Source organism: Scyliorhinus canicula, chromosome 13, assembly GCF_902713615.1.
Source record: "Scyliorhinus canicula chromosome 13, sScyCan1.1, whole genome shotgun sequence".
NCBI lineage: Eukaryota > Metazoa > Chordata > Chondrichthyes > Carcharhiniformes > Scyliorhinidae > Scyliorhinus > Scyliorhinus canicula.
The window spans coordinates 112,689,576-112,702,296 of record NC_052158.1 but is presented as its reverse complement, the minus strand read 5'-3'; positions in this window follow the sequence as shown (position 1 = coordinate 112,702,296).

Here is a 12,721-nt window from a genome sequence, read left to right as displayed (position 1 = left end):
AGTTCAACTCCAGACTCACCTATTACATGCAGTCAGCTATATGAGTCCTAGCAAATTCCCTTTTATTCTATTTTTAATGTCTGACTGTATTAATTGCTGCCATTAGTTACCTTCGCAAATACCATGCCAATGACTGCTAATGATCATGACCTTAAAAAAATAATCATTGCATGATGAGATTCATTAATCTAAAGGCAAGATTGTCATGAAGGTAAAATAAAAATACACAAAAAATTCCTTCTTTCAGTCCAGTTATATTTAATTTACTGTACAAAAATACACATTGCATTATAATTGATGGCTGTAACTTACAATGTTTTTTAAACTGCATTCTGATTGATTTTTGGCATGTACATGAAGCGGAAAAATAGAGGCTTCTAATAACTTTCAAACATATTGGGAATTCCTAACTAAAGACATTCCATCTCTCCAACACACCAGCAGTCCATTGTATCACATTTGAAAAACAAATGTTTACATTTGCAGGAGGCAGAAGGTTCAACCTGCCAATGTTTGCATTAAAACTGTTGTTTCAACCTCAGCAAAAGCATTGTGTGGACTGTCATTTCCTTTATCTTGTAGCCCCAATCTGCAATAACTCTAACTTCAACTTTTCAAGCCAGACATGAAATGTATGGATATACTGTCAATCTTTGTTGAATGTCTATTGGTAACTATGGATATTAACCTTCCCTTGACTCAGTGTGCAGGAAAGAAAATAAACACGATAGTTTAGCTTTTATTTTTTCCAGAATGCTTCATTTGAAATGGAAATAACATTGCAATGTGGACTGGATGATATTAATGGAGCTGCGTTCCACGATCCCTTGTGCAAGTGAGGAGGGGAACTGTCCTCATCAGATGCAACAAGGTCAGTTTATTATGATAATTTGATTACCCTGAGGGAATACAAAGGACTGGGGCATGGAGAAAGAATGAGGACTTTAGTTTTTAATGGACATCAGCTCCATTTGGGTATTACTGGTTCCTTTGACTACATTAGACTGTATGCATGAATGGTTAGCCAGGCACAGAAGCAAAATTGCTCCCTCTACCAGCTGAGTGCAGCAAAGTAAAATGATCATATTAGGCCCTAAGAGATTTTCTCTTATGTGCTAAGAATGGCAAAAAGTTGGTGAGTAGGTTATTGAGAATGAATGACGCCGACCATGCCCATTAATCATCTTTCACCCCTTTCAAACTCACTCACTCACTAGCATAGGGGCTGTTTAGCACACTGGGCTAAATCGCTGGCTTTGAAAGCAGATCAAGCAGGCCAGCAGCATGGTTTGATTCCCGTAACAGCCTCCCTGAACAGGCGCCGGAATGTGGCGACTAGGGGCTTTTCACAGTAACTTCATTTGAAGCCTACTCGTGACAATAAGCGATTTTCATTTTCATACAGGCACATCTACTCAGCACAAACTGGATGGTCACCTGAAATTAGGCACCAGGATAATATTGCCAATAGTTGCTGGTCTCAATCAGGCGCCCAGACACAGCTTCCCAGTTAAATAAAGGTGAAGTTGGGCCATTTTCCCCTTCCTGGCAATGACTCTTACGTAGGTCCTGGGAGAAAGAGGAAGATGTTCAGGAGGGATTGCACGTGACCGGAAGGGAAAGATACAGTGGGTGGGGGTCATCAACTATGTCTGGAATATCTGTTCCTCGCAGCTCCACATTCTGGCAAGTGTTTGTAATAATTCCAGGTTGCGCAGAGTGAAAGGCCAAACTGGTGTATTTTAAACTGAAAATAACTCCGCTACCTCAGCACACAAAACAAACATCGCAGCCCATGACTTTCAGAAACTGCCTGTCTGGGTCTGGGAGCTACATTTAACTCCAACGAGCCTCAGCTGGGTGGGCCTCTGCCCACTCACCACGGTAACTTGTATTCTGCGAAACTCAGAGAGAGATATACCAGCCATCCGCCCTGGCCCTCGTGAGGGACACCACAGTATTATTTAAGAATCTTACCTTTTTGGTGGTAGCCACAAGCAGTCCTTTTGAAGAATGTTTGTTATACCACATGATTATGCTGAATGCACAGACTAATTTTAATAACACATTTATAAAACATTGTAAAGGAATCTCCTTGTGGGACAGTGTCCAATGCTTTCCTTAAGTACAGATAAATTACACCCATAGCCTCATCCTGAATGACTATATCAGCAATTTCCTCAAATAAGTCAGTAAATTGGCCAGACCCTTGCTGACCATTTTGAACTTCTCATAGCCCTTGCTAATTTGTGTTTGTTTGTTCATTCATGGGACGTGGCCCTTCCTGGCCAAACCAGCATAATTGCCCATCACTACGATTGGGGCTGGTTTAGCACAGTGGGCTAAACAGCTGGCTTGTAATTTAGAATAAAGCCAGCAGCGCAGGTTCATATTCCCGTACTGCCCACCCACCCTCCCCCCCACCGCCGAGCAGGCGCCGGAATGTGGCGACTAGTGGCTTTTCACAGTAACTTGATTGAAGCCTACTTGTGACAATAAGCGATTATTGTTCGGCCATGAGAAGGTGATGGTGAGGAATCGTCTTGAACCACTGCGGTCCATATGGTGCAGGTACACCCACAGTGCTGCAAGGGAGGGTGGTCCAGGATTTTGACCCAGTGACGATCACGGAACAGCGATATATTTTCAAGTTGGGATCCTGTGTGACTTGGAGGAGAACTTCAAGGTGGTTATAGTCTCTTATGCCTGCAGTCCTTAATCTTTCACATTTTGTCCATCTATGAATTTGGAAAAATAATAGAGAGGGAGAATCAATTCCGCCAATATCTTCCTCGAATGGAAATTGTTCGATCTGAGCACCTTACTCACCTGAAGTTTCTGAAACCTTTCTATTACCCCGGTTCATACCCGGTCCATACCCGGTCCATACCCGGCCAATACCCAGCCCATACACTGTGAATACCCTGCCCATACCCGGCCCATACCCGGCCCATACCCGGCCCATACACTGTCAATACCCTGTCCATACCCTGCCCATACCCGGCCCATACCCGGCCCATACCCGGCCCATACACTGCTAATACCCTGCCCATACCCTGCCCATACCCTGCCCATATACTGCCCATACACTGCCCATACCCGGTCCATACCCGGCCCATACGCAGCCCATACCCAGCCCATATGCTGCCCATACCTGGCCCATACCCAGCCCATACACTGTGAATACCCTGCCCATACCCTGCCCATACCCAGCCCATACACTGCCCATACACTGCCCATACACTGCCCATACCCGGCCCATATCCTGCCCATACGCTGCCCATACCCGGCCCATACCCGGCCCATACCCAGCCCATACCCAGCCCATACGCTGCCCATACGCTGCCCATACTCGGCCCATACACGGCCCATACCCTGCCCATACCCTGCCCATATGCTGCCCATACTCGGCCCATACCCGGCCCATACCCGGCCCATACCCAGCCCATACACTGTCAATACCCTGCCCATACCCTGCCCATACCCTGCCCATACACTGCCCATACTCGTCCCATACCCGGCCCATACCCAGCACATACACTGTCAATACACTGCCCATACCCGGCCCATACCCAGCCCATACTCTGCCCATACTCTGCCCATACACTGCCCATACTCGGCCCATACCCGGCCCATACCCAGCACATACACTGTCAATACACTGCCCATACCCGGCCCATACCCAGCCCATACACGGCCCATACCCTGCCCATACACTGCCCATACTCGGCCCATACCCGGCCGGTACCCAGCACATACACTGTCAATACACTGCCCATACCCGGCCCATACCCTGCCCATACTCTGCCCATACCCTGCCCATACGCTGCCCATACTCGGCCCATAGGCTGCCCATACTCGGCCCATAACCGGCCCATACCCAGCCCATACACTGTGAATACCCTGCACATACCCTGCCCATACCCGGCCCATACACGGCCCATACCCTGTCCATACCCTGCCCATACCCGGCCCATACCCGGCCCATACCCAGCCTATACACTGTGAATACCCTGCCCATACGCTGCCCATACTCGGCCCATACCCTGTCCATACCCTGCCCATAACCTGCCCATACCCTGCCCATATCCTGCCCATATCTTGTCCATACCCTGCCCATACCCGGCCCAAACCCTGCCATACCCGGCCCATATCCATCCCATACCCGGCCCATATCCTGCCCATACCCGGCCCATACCCTGTCCATACCCGGCCCATACCCTGCCCACACCGACCCATACCCTGCCATACCCGGACCATATCCGGCCCATACCCGGTCCATATCCTGCCCATTCCCGGCCCATACCCTGTCCATATCCTGCCCATACCCTGCCTATACCCGACCCATACCCTGCCCATATCCTGTCCATATCCTGTCCATACTCTGCCCATACCCTGCCCATACCCTGCCCATACCCTGCCCATACCCTGCCCATATCCTGTCCATACCCTGTCCATACCCTGCCCATACCCTGCCCAAACCCTGCACATACCCTGCCCATATGCTGTCCATACCCGGCCCATACCCGGTCCATACCCAGCCCATACACTGTGAATACACTGCCCATACCCTGCCCATACCCTGCCCATATGCTGCCCATACTCGGCCCATACCCGGCCCATACCCGGCCCATACCCTGTCCATACCCTGTCCATACCCTGCCCATACCCGGCCCATACCCTGCCATACCCGGCCCATAACCGGCCCATACCCGGCCCATATCCTGCCCATACCCGGCCCATACCCTGCCCATACCCAGCCCATACCCTGCCCACACCCGGCCCATACCCTGCCGTACCCGGACCATATCCGGCCCATACCCGGTCCATATCCTGCCCATTCCTGGCCCATACCCTGTCCATGCCCTGCCCATACCATGCCCATGCCCGGCCCATACCCTGCCCGTATCCTGTCCATATCCTGTCCATACCCTGTCCATACCCTGTCCATACCCTGCCCATATCCTGTCCATATCCTGTCCATACCCTGTCCATACCCTGCCCATACCCTGCCCATACCCTGCCCGTACCCTGCCCATATCCTGTCCATACCCTGTCCATACCCTGCCCATACCCTGCCCATACCCTGCCCATATCATGTCCATCCCCTGCCCATACCCTGCCCATATCCTGCCCATACCCTGCCCATACCCTGCCCATATCCTGCCCATATCCTGTCCATATCCTGCCCATACCCTGCCCATACCCTGCCCATACCCTGCCCATATCCTGCCCATATCATGTCCATCCTCTGCCCATATCCTGCCCATACCCTGCCCATACCCTGCCCATATCCTGCCCATATCCTGTCCATATCCTGCCCATACCCTGCCCATACCCTGCCCATACCCTGCCCATATCCTGCCCATATCCTTTCCATATCCTGGTTTTCAGTGGGCATTCTTTTTTTTTTCTCAAACGCGGAAATCTCTTCCCTCTTAGTTGTAAAATCAATCGCAAAATGATAATCTAGCAATTTGGCACTTCCTTAGTATCAGGTGGCTGGTTTAGTGCAGGCCTAAAGAGCTGGCTTTCAAGGCAGGCCAGCAGAGTGGGTTCAATTCCTGTACCAGCCCCCCCGAACAGGAGCCGGAATGTGGTGACTCGGGGCTTTTCACAGTAACCTCATTTGAAGCCCATTAGTGACAATAAGCGATTTTCATTTTCATATATTACCTCCAATTCGCCACTGTTAACTGGTCAAATTGATTCCTTCTCTTTCTCCAAATATAGTGTTTAATCTTTTCTCCCTTTTTAAAAATAATTTTTATCCTACTTTTCTCTTCTTCATCGTTCACCTCTCTTTTTAGTTGTTGGCTTTCCTCTGCTTGAATGTATAGTTCCAGAATTTTATAAGCTTCTTCTTCCTAATATTTTCAATAGTTTCCTTATTAGCTCCATTGATTTCACTCACTTTTTACTTTTTTACTTGTTTCTGTGTTGACCAAAGACGTTAAGTTTCTCAATGGCCTCACAGAGCCAAGGAACCCAGTATTTAGGCAGATTTTAATGCCATACCCCAAGCTGAATTTGTTGTTAGGGGCTTGAAGGTGTGAGGGGGAGACCCTATTGCCTTTCTGCCTGTACCCTGATTAGGATCGAGGTGGGAGGGTTCATGGATGGTCTTAACGCCCCAACGGCAATTGAGCTCCTTAAGTTGGCAATTAGTGCAAGGGCATTGCCCGGTTAAAAAACAGTTGCCATGTGGAGAGCCCAAAAAGCAAAATTGATACTTAAAGGCTCCCACAGTAGCTCCCACATTGTAGTGCACTCAGTGCCTGATTGTGAGACCAGGCATTGGGAAGTGGGGGCCTGCTGAGAACCAACCCCTGCCCTTTCTACTGATTCCCTCGGTCCCCCACCCCCCCATCTAGTAACTCTCTCCCTGCGACCCCCATCCTACCCTCACTCAACTGTGGCCTGGATCCCCTGCTATCCTGGGCCTCTATGGATGCATTGTTGACAGCTGCCACCACTTCTCTGGTGGCACTCATGGCAATGAGAAGCAGCCGGCCACGATTGACCTACAGCTCTGGGGGCAGGATTTCTGCTCCCAGGATCCCAACACTGGCCACTGCCTGACTAGCACTACTTATGATGGGCCTTTCTCAAAGAAGGTGATGTGGGCCTCTTGTCAGCTCTGCAGCTGGATTGAATTCTGCCCTTTCTTTTGTGATGACCTTTGTTATGCTTTACATTTTTTTATCCTTTTGTAACAAGTAAACAGTTCAGTATATTATATGTAACATATACAGATAAATACACTTAATCGAATATTCTGTGCATTTCTTAATACAAGCATATCTTCGCAATGATGCACAAATGTTGACATTATTATAGGTTAATTTATCTACAGTATTTTCATAGTTTTGCAATACAAGTAATTTACAATCTACCAGGAACGCTGCTACTGAGGGTTGACCATTCCTAGATCAATGTAAAAGCACCTCGAAAAGCAGAAGGTTCAAGTACTGCCCATCCTGTTCAATTTTTCTTCTATCCTCCCCAATCTCTGCAAATGCCAGCTTCTTTTCGTGTTCCCTGGTCAGAATAAGAACTGAATGAAGTTGAGAAATTAACTCTTAATTTCCCATATCTGGCAGTGAACATTCAGCATCCAATGCCTTGTATAACTATTTTGCATCTATAGGATCCCAACAGTTAATTAATTTGCAAAAGCAGAATGTTTTATAGAGCACGCTCATGCATTCCAATTGGCAGAACATCCATAATGCATATTAGATTAATTTCTCTCCATTCTATTTCAACATATGTTAATGCATATTCATTACTTACACCGATCTATTTATTTTTTTGTAAAGGTTTCTCTTATGATGGCACGCAAGGATAAGCAATATGAATTCTGAGAGTCTCAAATTCGAATTCCGGGTATATTTGAGTTGCAGTACACCTCTTGATTTGGTAAGTATACCTACATGAAGGCTCATTTTGATACTCTCAGATTTGAAAGTCCTGAGGTTAAGCTTGGAGAAAGAAACTGTCATCTGAACAGTGAAATATTAGACTAATATATAGGAGCTATTCACTGATGATAACGTGTAGCACACTTGATCCTCGTACTCAGTACAATATATCTACAATGTTCCCTATTGTAAGTACTCATAATGAGGGGTGTATTCTAGTTAAGGTTTTTCCAAAGGAAGTCATAAACAATGTGCATTAGATCAGAGAACACGGATAATGAATGTTAGACAAATAGCGTGCTGCATTGTTAGAGAAAATAGCTTTCATAAGCACTTTTATATCTTTCTTGCCACATCTTAGCATACAAACAGAGAAGATGAAACTGCACATATATACATATATACTATTATTAATAAAGGGAGAGTGCATTCAGATAAAGGTAAATGTTTATGTCTGTAGAAATAAGTCGCAGCTTATGGGTGTGTAAAATTAAACAGATTGTGTCAGGAAGAGACAAAGACTTTATTAACAGTAATAAGTCTTTAGTGATAAGTACACATCAAGAAAAAATAGCAAAATAGTTAAAGGCACAATACATGAATACATGAAGGATTCATAATACAATAGATTAAATAATGCTGCAAATGGAGATAAATGCCTTTGATTTCGTAACTATTGATGAAACGTGGTTGCAGCGTGCACAAGGTTGAGAATGAAATATTCAACTGTTCGAAAGAGTAGGAAAAAATTGAAAAGAAGGTGGAGTAGTCCTGGTAATAAAAGATAAGGGGCAGGATTCTCCGTTGGCCGACACCGAAATCGGGAAATGCGATTGTGTGTAGAATAAGCTACAATGCAAAATCGCAATTCTCTGTCACCTCAACAACGGTGTCAATAAGGTCCGGAACACACGTACAATAAACGCCATTTGCATATCATTAATCATTAGCGGGCCTGACCGGTATTCTCCTGGGCCACCACTATTCTCCGCCTCCGATGGGCTGACTTCCCGACGGCACAATTCACTTGTGCTTTTATAAGCGTGAAACCGGTGGTGTGGCTGCTGAGGGAGAGAAGGGGAATACGGAACATGTCCTACATCGCCATGGTCTGTGCTGCTGGCCGGGGGGCTTCTGCCAGGGCCGGGGACGGGGCAGGGGGCGGTTAGAGGGGGATGGCCAGGTGAGCTGGGTGGTCATGGAATCATAGAATTTACAGTGCAGATGGGGTGGACAGGCATGGAACACCATTTCTAGAGCCAGAAAGACACTGATGGTCCACTGTGAACTTAGGGCCACGAGTCATATAGATGTCCACCCACCTAGGTGCCCTCTGACCCCAGCTGTATGGACACTCTCCAGGACAACCAGTGCCATCTTGTTGGCTGGGATGGTATGCGTGGGGATTGTAATGTGTCAATCGCGGACCTGGCGAATCCCGCACCATGTTTCATTGAAATCAATTGTGTTTCCACGTGGCGTCGGTGCTGGCACTCCACAGTTACTAAATAGGTCTAGGTTCGGCGCTAGTTTTGCTGTCGTGGAACTCCACGAATCCTGCCCCAGTGTCAACACTTACAGGAACGGAGAATCCAGCCCAAGATAAATGCTAGAAAGGAGAATTAATCTTAGTCCAGAGAATCATGATTGAAGAATCAGCATGGTGAGAGCTAAGAAATAACACTGGTATGGGTAGTTTATAGGGTCATCCAGCAGCAGCAATAGTATTAGGGCTGGTTTTGCTCAGTGGGCTCGACAGCTAGTTTGTGATGCAGAACAAGGCTCGCAGCACAGGTTCAATTCCCGTACCAGCTCCGAATTCTGAATTCTACCTCTGTGTACCTGAGCAGGCACCGGAATGTGTTGATGAGGGGGTTTTCTCAGTAACTTCATTGCATTGTTAATGTCAGCCTCCTTGTGACAATAAAGATAATTCATTCAATAATTTTTATTATTATTGGACAGAATATAAATCATGAAATTAAAAGGGCATGCAACAAGGGTATTGCAATTATTATGTGAGAGATTTTTATTTTTCATATAGACTTAGGAAATCAAATCGACATGTACAGTTTGGAGAAGGAGTCCATGCAATGCATTTGAAACAGATTTTGATCACAATATGTTGAGAAACCAACTAGGGATCAGACTGTCTTGAATCTAATATTGTGCAATGTAATGGGGTTAAGTAGTAATATTATTGGAAAGCGTCCTCTGGCGAAGAGTGATCATAATATGAGGGAATTTAATTTTACTGTGATTAAGTGATAAACTAGCATCTTAAATTTGAACAAAGCCTTGAGCATGAGGAGTGAATTTATTGAGGTAGATTAGGAAATGAAATTAAAATATATAATAGTAGATAAGAAAGTTAAGGAAACATTTTTTTAACCCTCAGTAAGTATATGTTACCTTAAGGAATGAAAATACCACTGGGAAATGGGAGAAATATTGCAAACCATAGAAATTAAGGATGGTATTGGATTAAAAGCAGAGACTTGGGATATTGCCAGAAAGGGAAATAATGCTGGGGCTTGGAAGGATTTCAAAAACCAGAAAAGGATAACTAAGAAATTGAAAAGAGGGAGAAAATAGAGTGAGAGTAAACTAGCAGAAAATAAAAAAGAAATTTCAACTTTCACAAGTATGTAAAAATAAAGGGATTAGTAAAAGTAAATATATATCCCACAGGGGCAGAGCCAGGCGACATTATAATGTGAAATAATGAAATATGGATATTTTAAACAATTCTTTCATGTCTGTTGTTATGTCCAGTAAAGGCATGAAGATATTACAAACTTTAAAGCTACATGTTTAAAAGTGGATACCAAAAGCTGTTTTGATTGGATGTAGTATATCGTGAGACTTGGTAGTATGCAGCTGCAGAAGTCCTGAAACTCAAATACCTAATTACACAAGGACAATCAAACCCACTTGTGAAATTCATCCATCCTTTTGTTAAGGCTGCATCATGAACAGAAAGAACCGTGGACATTAGAGACACTGAAACTCAATTGAAGTTTGATGAATATGAAATTGATCTCATTGACCTTCCATTGCATTGTGATGTCTCCTGATCCCAAACACGAAGACCTTGCCTCTCTGAAGCTCTCAGAAAGTGAAAAGCCACAACACAGGATGCTTAATAGTCTGACGCAACACATTATTTAGAAAAGGATTGATTTGTCACAGGTCACATGGACAAAGCACTCATGTTTTCTACCTACTTTTAAAAATGTAACAGCAAAAGCTGATCTGCAACAGATACTATCAGAAACACCATCTAAAACAATCAGATCATCTTCAAGACAACTACACAGCCAGGATAATATACAGTGATCCTTTAAAGTGGGAGAAGGACTCTCCATAAGATCAGGAGATCCTGCCTTTTCCCCATAATCCCTGATCCCCTAAAATGCCCTTAGATTCCAAAAAGGTTGGGTGGGGTTATGGGGATGGGGTGGAGGTGGGCTTAGGTGGGGCGCTCTTTCCAAGGGCCGGTGCAGACTCGATGGGCCGAATGGCCTCCTTCTGCACTGAAGATTCTATGATTCTATGTATCTCGAACCTATCTATCTCTGTCTTAAAGACAGTGATTTGGCCTCCACAGCCTTCTTCAGAAAAGAGTACCACAGGTTCACCACCCTCTGGCTGAAGAAATTCCTCCTCATCTCTGTTTTAAAGAATCATCCCTTTAGTCTGAGATTGTGCCCTCTGGTTCTAGTTTTTCTTACTGGTGGAAACATCCTCTCCATGTCCACTAATGTCCAGGCCTTGCAGTCCTTTAAGTTTCAATAAAATTCCCCCTCATGCTTCTAAACTCTAAAGAGTACAGACCCAGAGTCCTCACCTGTTCATCATATGACAAGCTCTTCATTCCAGGGACCATTCTTGTGAACCTCCTCTAGGGCCCTTCAGGCCCACATCCTTCCTTAGATATGGGGCCCAAAAACTGCTCACAATACCCCAAATGGGGTGTGAACAGAGCCTTATGCAACCTCAGAAGAACATCCATGCTCTTGTACTCTAGCCCTCTTGACATGAATGATAACATTGCATTTATCCTTCCTAACTGCTGACTGAACCTGCACATTAACCTTAACACTCTCCCCACGACTTCTTCCAACTTCAAGTTCATCTGAAAGCTGACCTCCTAGCAATTCAACTATAAGAAGACTTACAGTTTACTGAGATCCCTCTATTTTTAGAAGACTTGCACTCCAGCTAAAGCATCAGTTCATCCAAGAAATGATTGGCCTGCTATGAAAGAGACCGAAATAATTCCAGATTGTAAGCATTTTTTTTTTGTTCATCCATATTTAATTTTTGCGTGTGATAGTATGTGAGGACATTTGTGTTTTTAGCCTTCAGGGCAAGTATGTGATAGTAAATAATCTTCCTCAGTTTTAAATTCACAAAACCTTGCTGCTAGAAATCATTTTAAATTTGGACAAATACTCTGAGGGTAAGAAAACACACCATACCCTCACACATCAAAACACTTTGATTATAAGCAACAAAAAGAGACATAAACTGTGTCCATGCCACCATTTTTTCAGTAGGTCTTCACAAAGAATGCAATGGAAATTATGGGGGGAACCAATATCTATTAAATACAGCCTCAGACTGAAGGGATGATCCTTTAAAACAGGGATGAGGAGGGATTACTTCAGCCAAAGGGTGGTGAATCGGTGGAACGCATTGCCGCAGAAGGCTGTGGAGGCTAAGTCACTGAGTGTCTTTCAGACAAAGATGGATATACCATGGATGTTCACAGGCATAGTATCTACATCAACTGCAGTGGTTTAAGCAGTTGGGCACTATCTTCTCAAAGGTAATTACGGATGGGCAATAAATGCTGACCTTGCCAGTGATGCCCGCATCCCAAGAATAAATGGAAACACATTGGGAGGGATTTTCCAGCCTTCCGGCCGGAAGGCAACCCCCTGCGGCCAGTTCCCAGTGTGACCAATGGTGAGCTGCCTCCACCGCAGGAAAATCCGCCACGGGACATAGGGTTTGGAGAATCTGGCCCATTGCAGGAAGGCATACAGTTAATCATGCTGAAGAGTCTGAATGAATGTGTTCACAGATGTAAGACAGTTGGACGTAAAATCTAAGAACACTTGGAATATACACAGGTAGAAAAAAATATTCAACATCCTGCTGTGCAAGGGTTTAACATCTGACTGCCAGATGCAGAATCCTGGAAATGGACTTGTCTTAAATTCTGGCGCCACTTCGGGATCAGGCCATTTCTTACCATCTGAATTAATTCTCCTACCAGCTAATTGTGC